Raw genomic sequence first — 12,124 nt, forward strand, 5'->3', positions numbered from 1 at the left:
TGAACCCATGTGTCATTTTCAATTACATGTCATGTGACACTGGGAAAGATGATTCCCAAGTCTAATTCCAAGTTGTATCTCCAGGGTGAGGTTCATGTTCCGATTGGATTTAGTTAATGTGGATCAGTTGGGGAGCCGATTGTTACATGTGGAACCCAAAAATGCCAGCATGTGCAATATTTTCTACATTAGATCAACTTTCCTGTTAGTTGGGTCATTCTGAGCATGTGCTAGACTCTGGCTTTCTCCACTCTATACATAACATCATCATTTCCTTGCCTCAGTCTATCAGTTCAGTGGGGCTGAGAAGAGATTTGTCTCAGAACAGAATAAATCTTGTGCCTGATCCCCAATCATTGCTTAACAGCACTGCACACAATGGACAATGGGCTAAACCCCAAAGTCCAGATTGATTTTCTTACTCCCAACTTGCAAGCATGAGAATACATTTAGTCTTGGATTTTCTGTTACCCAGACTTCATTTCAAATTCCTTCAGTTGAAGGCTATTGGCCCCTGGACAGGGAAATTCTCTGCCTTAAAACCATTTTCCCTTGTTTGCAATGTTCTCATTGCATGTCCAGTTACTGGTTAGGTTGACCAGATGATCAAGCAGACGTTACAATAGGATTAACTAAAGAACACTGTGTGGAAGAATTTGCTCTTGAGGTTATCCATGTTTTCAAAGAAAGGCACTCCAAGGTTTTAGATTATTCTTCGGGTTAGAAGAGCAACGGGTTCAGTTTTCCATAAAAATGTTTTCCATCAACTCGTCTATTTTCTTCCTGTGTCGTTTTAATAATCCACACACTCAGTGTTTCCAAAGATTGAGTATCTCTAGGTTTCTGGAGGGCCGATTGGATCCTTTGGTTTACGTTTTATTCTGTGCATATTGTATTTTGTGGCTATTTCATTATATTTATTACCACCACACCCCCTCTGCATTCAGTCACCCAGGCAGTATGGGTGCCAAACCACCAGATGTCTGGAGTAGTATTTGGCAAGCCAGATGTCAGATGTATGTATCTAAAGGGTCAAATTCCTTCACCCCGAAGCAGGTGACAGGGAGGGAACATTGCTGTTGTTTGCCTCTGCAGGGTGGAATCCAGAATTCCCCAAGATATGGCTCCTATAGATACTGAAGAGCAGTGGGAGGTAGAAGATCAGTTATATAGATGATATGGGAGGTTAATAGGATGTTGGATGCGAGGAGCTCACTTCTCGCCTGGTTATTCTCTGTCTCACCCTGTCCCCCACTCCTTCAAGGTACACATATAGATAATGCATTTCCATTACGTATGTGCTTCTCTTGCTCTTCCCCTCAGCAGGAGTGGAGTCACCAAGGCCTCCCTCTCCTTTCCCACTTCCTCTCTCATTACATAATACAATAACACAATCTATTGGAAAAACTCAAGGATTCCTAAGCATTGCTCTGAAATCCTCATATTGGGTGTAGAATTCTCTTGTATTCAGATATTTGGTTCAAATTTTAAGGATTTAGTGTGCAGATTTCCCAATTCCCATCATGGCTTCAGAGGAGGTGGGAGCAGCTATAATTGGCTTGCTCCAGACACCTCTTCCAGTCTCTCCATCTCCTTGCTTGGACAACTCTCCTGTAGCTCCTGATATCAGACAGGATTCTGGAGCTTTAGTGACATGTCCAGTCATGACTTGTCATCTGAGAAGTATCTGCCATGTCAGAAATGTCAAAGTATCCCTTATGCTCAGATCTGAATTTGAGGCAGTGAACAGTGCTATTGACCTTTGAATTTGCAAGTTCTCCACTTGAACCTGGCCCATTCCCTGTGCACAGGGTCATCTGAGCCTCTCGGTGCACCTCTAAGGCTCTCTTTGCCAGCTCCATCACAGCTCTCGTCACTCTCTCTTGTATCTCACACACTGCAGCCACACTAAATGTTTGCATTTGTCTTATTCTTGGTGTTATTGCCTAAGTCTGAATCTTTGCACACAGTGCCCCCTATGAGGCCTGTCTTCTTCTCTATCTACTGTAAAACTCCTACTGATTTTCCAAGCTCTTGCTTAGGCACCACTTCCTCCAGGAAGTCTTCTCTGAATAAGCTCCCAGGCTCTGAGTTCTCTCCTGTGCTCCTGGGCCTCCTTGTGCTGCCTCTGACATAATACAGCAGGTTCTGTTTGATTGTGAAAAGTCTGAAAGCAGCAGAAAGCATATTCAGACCCCTGCAGTGTACCTTGTCTTAACCCTACAAAATACTACAAATAGGCCTTGATGTATTTCTTCCAGCAATGTTCTATTATAGTCTTTCCAATATTTCACAAAACCTAAGCATATTCTTTGTTTTATCTCCCATTTTTAGAGTTTCTGAACTTGGAAGGGAAGAGAGATAGTTTTACTTTTCCTCCAAGATATGTATGGGTCTGAATTTACTCCCAGCATGGAGAGATGGAAATATCGTAGACTTCTGTCTCCTCTATTTGAGTAAAGGTTCAATGTGTCATGTCATAGTTAAGGCATGGTGATAATGTTGATGATGATGATGGCAGTGATGATGATGATAGTGAAAATATTGATAATGGTGGTGATGATGATGATGGTGATAATATGATGATGATGATGACGGTGATCGTGATAATATTGATGATGGTGGTGGTGGTGATGGTGGTGATGACGATGATGGTGATAACACTGATGATGGTGATGATGGTAGTGGTAGTGATGAAAATAATGATGATGATGATGGTGGTGATAACAGTGGTAGCTAATATATTTTGAACAAAAAACTTAAGCCAGGCTCTACTTCTTTAAGTTAGGGGTCAGTAACTATGATCCGTGGGCCAAATCTGGTCACTCACCCATTTTTATAAATAAAATGTTATTGGAGCATAGTGACATGCATTCATTTACATATTGCCTATGGCTGCTTTCACACTACGATGGAGAAGATGCATAGTCGCAACAGAGACCGTATGGCCCACAAAACCTAAAATGTTTAATCTCTGGCCATTTACAGAGAAAAGTTGCTGACCCCTCTTCTTAGTAATTTTGATGCTTCACCCTTTTATTCCTCCCAGCACATAAGGTTGGCACTCCTACCATCCCAGTGTTATGGGTGTTGAATGTGAGGCACACAGGGTGTAAAGATCTTTCTCATAGTCCCACCCAGAGTAACTGATGGAGCTTGGATTTAAAACAGAGCATCAGATGAGAGGATAGATCTTAAGATTCTCACCACAAACAAAAGAGAGAGATAGTAACAAAATGGTGGTAACTATCCGAGGTGATGAATATGTTAATTAGCTTAATTGTGGTGATTGTTTCCAACGTATATATATATCAAATCACCAAATTGCATACCTTAGGTAGACAGTCATGCATTGCATAATGACAGGGGCATGTTCTGAGAAATGTGCCCTTAGGTGACTTCACTGTTGTGTGCACATGATAGAGGTGACTTCACTATTGTGTGCACATCATAGAGTGTACTCACAGAAACCTAGATGGTACAGCCTGCTACACACCCAGGCTCTATGGTACTAATCTTATGAGACCACCATAGTACATGTGGCTTGTCTTTGACCGAAACATCGTTGTGTGGCACAAGACTGTATAGAATTTTTAATAATCAATTATGCCTCCATAAAACAAAGAAATATTCTCAAATTGTTTTCAACTGCTACCCTATCACAAAACTGTTTCATATTTTCAATTATTTTATTTTTCTGTGCATCGTTATTTAGGTTATTCTGTCTTAGAAATAATATTCCTTTCAGTAGTATGTACACAATTTTTAAACTAATCATTCTAGTTTTTGACATTTAATATGAACTTTCTCTACATATTGGACTTGATTATTTTGCATAGCTTTTTGGGGGTGGGTAGTGAGGAAGATTAGCCCTGACCTAACATCCATTAGCAATCTCCATTTTTGCTGAGGAAGACTGGCCCTGAGTGAATGTCTGTGCCTATCTTCCTCTATTTTGTATATGGGGCACTCCCATAGCATGGCTTGATGAGGGGTGCATAGGTCTGCTCCCAGGATCTGAACCTGTGAACCCCTGGCCACCGAAGCAGAGTGTGCAAACTCAACCATTATGGCACCAGGCTGGCCCCTAACTTTTCTTTCTTTATAACTCACTCTTACTTTCCAGTTTTCCATTTTTGTATTTTATTTATTAAACAGAGTAAATAGATAATTTCCACAAAAAAATGTTTTAAAATAAAATAAAATAAAATAGAGCATCAGAAGTGAAATGCTTGATCACTGTGTAATACTGACCCTTAAGACGGAAGTCCGCCCCATGGAAGTCCATCCCATCTTGTGTTAAGGGTCCAGGGCACTGGATTCCTCTCTAGACCTGAACTTGGATTGAGGTTTCAGACAATCTGCTATTTCCACACAGTTTCCAGTAATTATTTCTATTTCAATAATATCATGCTGTTATGTCCTGATGTTATGCTGAACCTTCTTCAGTTTTTAAAATTTTTTATTGAGAAAACTAAAGCATACAGATAGAGCATTAAATAAAATTAACTACTAATCATAATGAAAGTTGAAGATAAGTATAACCAGAGGCAAGTCAAAAAGAATATGGCCAGACTTCCAGAAGCTTCTCGAGATTCCTTCATAATCTGTATAAGTAACTATCATCATGATTTTAAGTTAATCATTTCACCCCCTTTTCAAGTTTTTGCACCTTTGTATGCCTCCCTAAATAATTTATGTGATCCATTTTTAACAATCTGATAATATCACACACATTCTTTTTGGATTCTTTCTTTCACTCACCATTATGTTTGCAGGATTGATCTGTATTTTCATTTGTAGTTCTAGTTTATGCATTTTTAACCACTGTATAATATTCCACTGTATAAAAGTAAAACAAAACATTATTCGTTCTTCAGCTGATAGAATTTTGTTGTTGACAGTTTTGGACTAATGGGAATAATGCTCCTCTCCCATGTCCCAAGCCTGTATTGTTGGGCACATGTGCACATATTTTCCTAGGGAGCATCCCTAGGTGTGAGACTGCTTGGTCATAGCTGTGCATCTCTTCACCAGAAAATTCCAGACTACACCTCAAATTGGCTGAAGCAATTTGTACAACTCCCCACAGTATGTGAGATTCTATTCTGTCCTCTCTCCAACAATCAATTTGAAATTAAAATGAACAAACAACACACTTGCGTCTACCATCTTGGAATGCACAATCTCAGGTAATCAGCACCACAGCCCTGAAGGAGCCATCAGCACTTCCGGTGACACACAAAGGCACAGAGGCTCACAGTCGGGCTGTCACTTGCATGAGGTCACACAGGAGACTGCTGATTCCAGGTGCGGATGCTGTGGGAGGAGCCCCCAGGAAGCACCTGGCGGAGAGAGAGGAGCCTGCAGAATCCAGACGGGGTGCTGGAGTATCATTCTGGGTTTGCACCTTCCAGGCTGGACATGAATTTTAGTCCATTGAAGCAGTTACTCAACCACATTACCTGAGTCTCTGCCCTCAGAGCTGGAGGCAGAGAGATATGGCAACTCACATCAGGGATGTGGACGTTATAAAGGAGACACTTGTGATACACAATGCTGGAGGTGAACATGAGACAGGGTGGAGTTATGGACACAAACTCTTCATGTGGACGTGGTATCTTGTCATCAGGGTGGGGGAATAAGAGAAGCCAGACACTGAGGAGACAGCATGGTGAGAGGCAACGCTCATGGTGGAGGAGCCTCCTCCAAGGAGCATTCCCAGCCTCCATCACTGCCTCCTGCACTGACAGCACTGCTTCACTGTCTTTAGTCTTCAGCACAGAGTCCACTCCCTCGTGCCTCCCACTCTCCGGAACCTTCTTCGTCATCACAGCCTTGTGTGATCTTGTTCTAATGTTCTACAAACCCCCAAGAGTGTGTGTAGGTCCATCCTGTTTACCTCTTGCTTTTGTCCAGGGATCTTCTCTGACTGTGCCATGCCTCACATATCAACACGCCTAGGACCACCAAGATCAATCCAGACAGACCTAGGCGGATGAGATTCTGCACTGTGTAATCTGGGAGTTGGGGACCTGCAGACAATGGGAGAAAGAGGTCGTGGAGGGTGGGGCAGGTCACACTGAACACGGCAGCCAGAGCGGAGGCTTAGATCCCATTCCCTTTGAACGGGTCATGTGCCCTGTGTGACCCTGCTCCCCAAGCCGAACAGGTTAGAATACTTACCACTCGTGGGGTATGAGTTCGGTACTGATGGGGTGACAGTAACAGGAGACCCTGAGAATCAGAGAGACAGAGAGTGTAAGGACCTAAAATCATCTCAGCCCAGCATTCCCCCAAGGTTCTGCATTATTAAATCTCCCTACTCATGTGAGCATTTCCGTCTACTCTCACAATGATCCCTTCTGTAACTGTAGGGGAGGTGGCAACCCCATTCTCTCTGATTTCATCACATTTAGACATAGTTTTGGGGTCTTAATAACCCTAAAAGGTTGGTGTACACCCCACGCTGAGAGTGAATATGTTTGGAAACTCTTCGAGTTTAGATATTCCTTGCTCTCTTATCAGTCTGGAGCAATAGCCCAAGTGAAGCTTAGTCTCCTGGAAAGGAGAGTCCTGAGCTAATCCTCAGCTGAGAATCCTGCATCCATGGATGAGAGGTCAGAGCCCAGGGGCTGCTTAGGGTCAGAGACACAGAGGAGTGGAGACCTGGGCTACCAGTCTTTGCCCAACCACGGTCAGTTCACTCCCACTCCTGTGTCTGCATTAAGAACATTCAACTGGTGTTCTTTTGCTATTTCATTCATTCATTCATTCATTCATTCACTGTCCAAATAGTTATGACTAACTAAATATACATATAATATATAGATATAGATTTATTTATATATGTTATATACATGTATTATATACATAAGTATAACATGTATATAATACATTATATATTGCATTTATAATATGCATATTTTATGTATATGATATATACTTTTATATTATGTATATTTTTTACATATTACATATATTTATATGTAAATATATATATAGAGAGAAAATGCATATGTGTATATAGAGAGAATGTATGTGTACATACATACATACACATAAGTGTGCATGTATGTGTGTATGTGTGTATGAGTGGGTGTGCACAGGCATGCCTATGTGTGTTGGTAAAGATGATAAAAGATAATTATCCAACCACTGCTTTCATAGAATGCATTGTCTGTTAGGAGAGACAAATTATTAAGAAGTAAAATGTATAACAAATAAGTTAGATCTATAAATAGTAAAACCTATAGTACACTTAGGATTGGTTAAACACTTTGAAAAATTATAATAGGTATTAAAGGGATGAGACCTATCTGAATAGGATCAGCAGACAACCTTTTATTTGGAGAAGGATTTTAAATCAAAACCTGAAGGGTAAAAAGAAGCAAACCATGTAAAGAGAATTTCCAATATTTATCACATAATAAATATCCATGCCCTTTGCCTAAGCTATTCTGTTCTAAAAATTTATCCAAGAGATAAGGAGTAATTGTTTCCACATATCCCTGTGCATTAGGTAGGTACAAGGATATTCATGACAGGATGGTTTGAAATATCAAAAGGCTGGAAACAAACAAAATGCCAAATTACAGGGCATTGGATAAATACATCATGATACTTGCAATCAGGGGAATACCATACAGCTATTAAAAAGTCTAAAATGACTTTATATGTTCTGATAGCAGATGATTCTTTAGAATGTAATAGTCCGTTTTTTAAAAATAGAGTGTTTCAGAACTGTGTCTATAAGATGTTGACATTTGTCTATACACAGAAGATACATTTGTAGGGTCTCCCTGAATATTCTGGAAAAAGCTAGAAGAATGTGGTCAGTGGGTGACTTTGGGGGAAGGGGCTGTGGGATTGGGCAACTGGTAACAGAGATTGAAAGGTGGTGTATCTGCCTGTACAATATTTGTGAGCGATTTCAGGTTTGTACCACATCAATGCATTGCCATTAAAGAAGAGGAAGAAGAGACAAAGGCCTCTTTGGCATTTTCAGCGATGATGCCTTCCACATGTGGGTAGAGGAGCCCAGTGGGAGGTGTTGGTGCCTGGACTTGGAGGTGGAAAGAGACGGTGCACGAGACAGTCGTTGGCTGTGGAATCATCCAGACACCATGACAGATGGGATGAGATGGAGAGGGAAGAAGACCATGGACAGCTCCTCACCTGTGACCAGGAGCTCCAGGGGGTGGCTGGGACGTGACAACAGGAAGGGAGCACTGTTGAGTGACCCGTAGCATCTGTATGTCCCCCCGTGGTCCAGGGTCACAGGGCTCATGGGAAAGTTTGCCTGAAACTCCCCATCTTGAGGTGCTGTGGGGGACCGGTTTCCCCTTCCTTGGACAGAAAGAACGCATCAAACAAACTCTGGGTCTGACACCGCAGGGTCACACTCTCTCCTGGGGCCACAGTGGGGCCCGGGTGGGCTGACAGAGTGGGAGCTGCATTGCGAGGGAGCAAGACTGGGAGAGAAAATTCCACAATGTTAGGGGCAGCTCCATCCTTGTCCCCCGATCCCTTGACCTGAGCTGAGATTTCACTCAAGCCCTCAACCCAAGGGCTTTCATTGCTCGTTCTGTTCCCATTTTTTCTAAGCTCTTCACATTCCTCATCCCATCCCCTGTCCTTGCATCTCTCTTTGTCTGTGCTCTCTGCCCTCCATCCCCAACAAGACACCAAGCGCCACTCTGAGACCAGGGAAAACAGGAGTGTGGGCTGGGGTGAGGCTCCCCACCTGCCACCAGGATGTCCAGGGGGTCACTGGGGGCTGACCACTAGGAGGAGAGGTTGTATCCACCGTAGCATCTGTACTGACCCCTGTGAGAGCCACTTACAGGGCCCAGGGGGAAGTCGGTCTGAGAGAGTCCAGCCTGGGGTTGCCAGCCAAAGCGCTGGGAGAGGTCACGTCCTCCTTCTTTGATCAGAGCGAATCTTTCATAGCTGACATCAGAGCGACACTAGAGGGTCAATATCTCTCCAGGGGCCACCACAGGACCTGGCAGCACTGAGAGGGACGGTTTCCTAGACACGCCTGGAGGAAAAGGTGGTCATGATTTCCAAGAGTGTTAGGCTCCCCCACACTCGCCCCTCTCCCGCAGGCCTCCCCACTGCTGATCCTTCTGTGTGTCTGGCTCCCAGAGTCCTGAACTCTCTCATTCCAGCTTCACCCTACCTTGTGACCACCTGAGATGAGGCCCCTCTCTACCTGTCTGGAGACCCAGGGAGTTCTGGGGCAAGGCTGTGAATTTCTCACCTGAGATCAGGAGCTCCAGGATGTCGCTGGAGGAAGACCACACATAGGGAGAGGTCGAGAAGTAACCATAGCACCTGTACACCCACCTGTGACTTGGGCTCACAGGGCCCACGGTGAAGAGGACCTGGGACCACCCATCGGCTTGGCGCTGAGAGTCCAGGTGTCCAGGGTGGTCATCTCCTCCTCCGTGACACAGAAAGAACCTGTCGGATCCCTGCCATGAGCGACACTGGAGGGTCACACTCTCTCCTGAGGTCACCACAGGGCTTGGCAGGGCTGAGAGGGTGGGTTTGTTGAACATTCCTGGGGGAGAACGGGGCAGAGGTGTTAAAGGGGGAGGGAGCACTTGAGGACATCACGGTAAGTTAGGCATGGTCTCACTTAAAGGATGAGTCTAAAATAGTCAGATTCATGGAAGCAAATGCTGGTTTCCAGGGGCTGGGAGGAGGGGAAGACGAGAGGTTTAACGTTACAGAGTTTCAGTTTCACAAGATGATTAAGTTCTAGGGATCTGCCGTACAACATTGTGTCTGTAGCTAACATTGTATAGTGCAAATAAAAATTTGTCAAGAGGGTCAATCTCATGTTAAATGTTCTTACACAATAAAAAAGTTGGGGGAGAGAACCACCAACCCCAGATGGTCAACAAGCCTTGGCTGTAGAAGGGAGGTCCCTCCCAGGGCACAGTCACCTCACCTGTGCCAAAAGGAGTGTCGCTCACCTGTGACCACCAAGTCCAGAGTCTTGCTGGGAAATGACCAGCTTGTTTTGCTGCGATACAAGCAGTGGTAGCTCCCAGCAAGGTGGTCAGTCATGCGTAGGAAGGAGAATTTGGCCTTGTCGCCAGGTCCCAGTGGAAACTCACTTCCCCAGGGTTCCCAGAGCCCCTCTCGGTACAGGTAGTACTGGCTGGCTTTCCGAGATCCCTGACACCAGATGTACACGGGCTTCCCATGAGTGACGGCAGAGTCTGGCTCTGCCCAGATGGTGGGTTTGAGCAGAGTCTCTAGAAGAGAGATAGAGGTTGTAGTCCCCATATTCTCTGTACCTCAGTTTCCCCTAGCTCTCAGCCCCAGGGTCCCTCACCCATGTTCCCCATTAAACAGGTTAGAATTCTTCTTCTCAATCCTCCAGATGCCCAGTAGCGGCCCACATTGTCTCCAAGGAGGAGGCAGGACCTGGGATACCTGGGGATGCACTCACCTGTCTGAATGTGGGTCCCATGGCCCAGACATAGCCCTGAAAGAGAGATCTCGACAAGAGGTCCCTGAATCCTGAGCAGATCCCCACCTTCCCTGAGAATCCCAAGTTCATGGGGTCTCCGGAGAGATCACAGCCTGGTAGTGAGAGGGCGCCCCCCTCCCACATGGGTGTTTCTCCCTCTCCTCCCCAAAACTCACCGAGGCAGAGGAAGGCTGTAGAGGTGATGGTCGTGACACTGCCTCCCATCGGACAAGGCTGAGCAGATGGACAAAGACACAGAACCTGGCAGAACAGACAGACCCACAGGATGTGGGCAACTGGGGGCTTTCCCATCAGTGGGCTTGGAGGAAGGGGAACAGCTCCTGCCCAGGCTCCAGAGGGCACCTGCTTCCCTGCAGACAATTGAGACCTGATCCGAGGTGTCACCTGGTCCCCAAGCTTGTGCCCACCAGGCGTGACCTCCTTCCTGGGGAGAGACGGTGGGGGCCCAGTTTCCAATCCTGAGTCACCCTCATCGGCCACCTACAAGCTGGGTGTGCCCGAGAGAACACCACTTCCCTTCTCAGAACTTCCATATATGGGAATTTCTTTCTTTCCTTCAGCCAGTCATTCAGCAAATGTATGTTGTTCTGTGTCCTGGACAGCCATCTGTGAATCAGACAGATATAGTCACAGCACTGGTAGAGGTCAGATTATCAGAAGACAGACTTTCGGTAACTAATTTCACTGTTAATTACCTATTCAAAAAGAGAAATACACGAAAATATGAAAACGTGTAACAGGAGGGAAATATGAGCTGTATGTCACAAAACATGAAACCTGAGACCCGTCCTTACAGGGATTTCCTTAAGAACTGATCATGCGCTCAACCTCACTAATCATCAGGGAAATGCAAATCAACACCACACTGAGATATCACTCACATTTCTTAGGATGGCAATTCTTAAAAACAAAACAAACAAACAAAAAAAACAGACAACAAGAGTGGGCGAGGATGCGGAAAAACTGGAACTCTTGTACATTGCTGGTGGGAATGCAAAATGGTGCAGCCACTGTGGAAAACAGTATGTAGGTTCCTCAAAGTATTAAAAATAGAACTACCGTGAAATCCAGTAATCCCGCTCCTGGGCACTGATCCACGAGGATTGAATCAATCCCTCTGAGATCCCTCTGAGTTCAGAGGGAAATTAGCACTCTTGTGTTCATTCATTGCAACATCATTCACCAGAGCCAAGATGTGGAAACAACATAAATGCCCATCAACAGAGGAATGGATAAAGAAAATGTGGAAACTATATACAGTCGGTTATCAATCAGCCTCAAAAAGAAGGAAATCCTGCCATTGGCGACAACATGGATGAACCTGGGGGACATTATGCAAAGTGAAATAAGCCAGACACAGAAAGACAAAGATTCCACAATAAATTTAAAAAACAAAAAAGAACTGACGTTGGTGTCAGATTACTAGTTGAGATGGCAGACCGAGTCTATGTTCAGAGCCCCCTTAGCTCAAACACAGAGAAGTTCTGGATACAAAGTTTGTGAAGGAGGTGGTCCTTCACAAACGTGGATGGTTTGGAAAGAGAGGGACAAATAAGAGGGCTGCAAGTGGACGAGAAACGCGCAGGGGTGACCAGCGGCTAAGGCCAAGTAGCT

The 12,124-nt window shown here is 44.7% G+C and overlaps 1 pseudogene; it reads right to left on the bottom strand.

The window, feature by feature from the left end:
- Positions 1-5,646: 5,646 nt before the first annotated feature.
- Positions 5,647-10,714, bottom strand: LOC131397706 (leukocyte immunoglobulin-like receptor subfamily A member 6; annotated as a pseudogene).
- Positions 10,715-12,124: the final 1,410 nt, after the last annotated feature.

The sequence above is a fragment of the Diceros bicornis genome, chromosome 34 (genome assembly GCF_020826845.1).
Source record: "Diceros bicornis minor isolate mBicDic1 chromosome 34, mDicBic1.mat.cur, whole genome shotgun sequence".
In the NCBI taxonomy this organism is placed as follows: domain Eukaryota; kingdom Metazoa; phylum Chordata; class Mammalia; order Perissodactyla; family Rhinocerotidae; genus Diceros; species Diceros bicornis.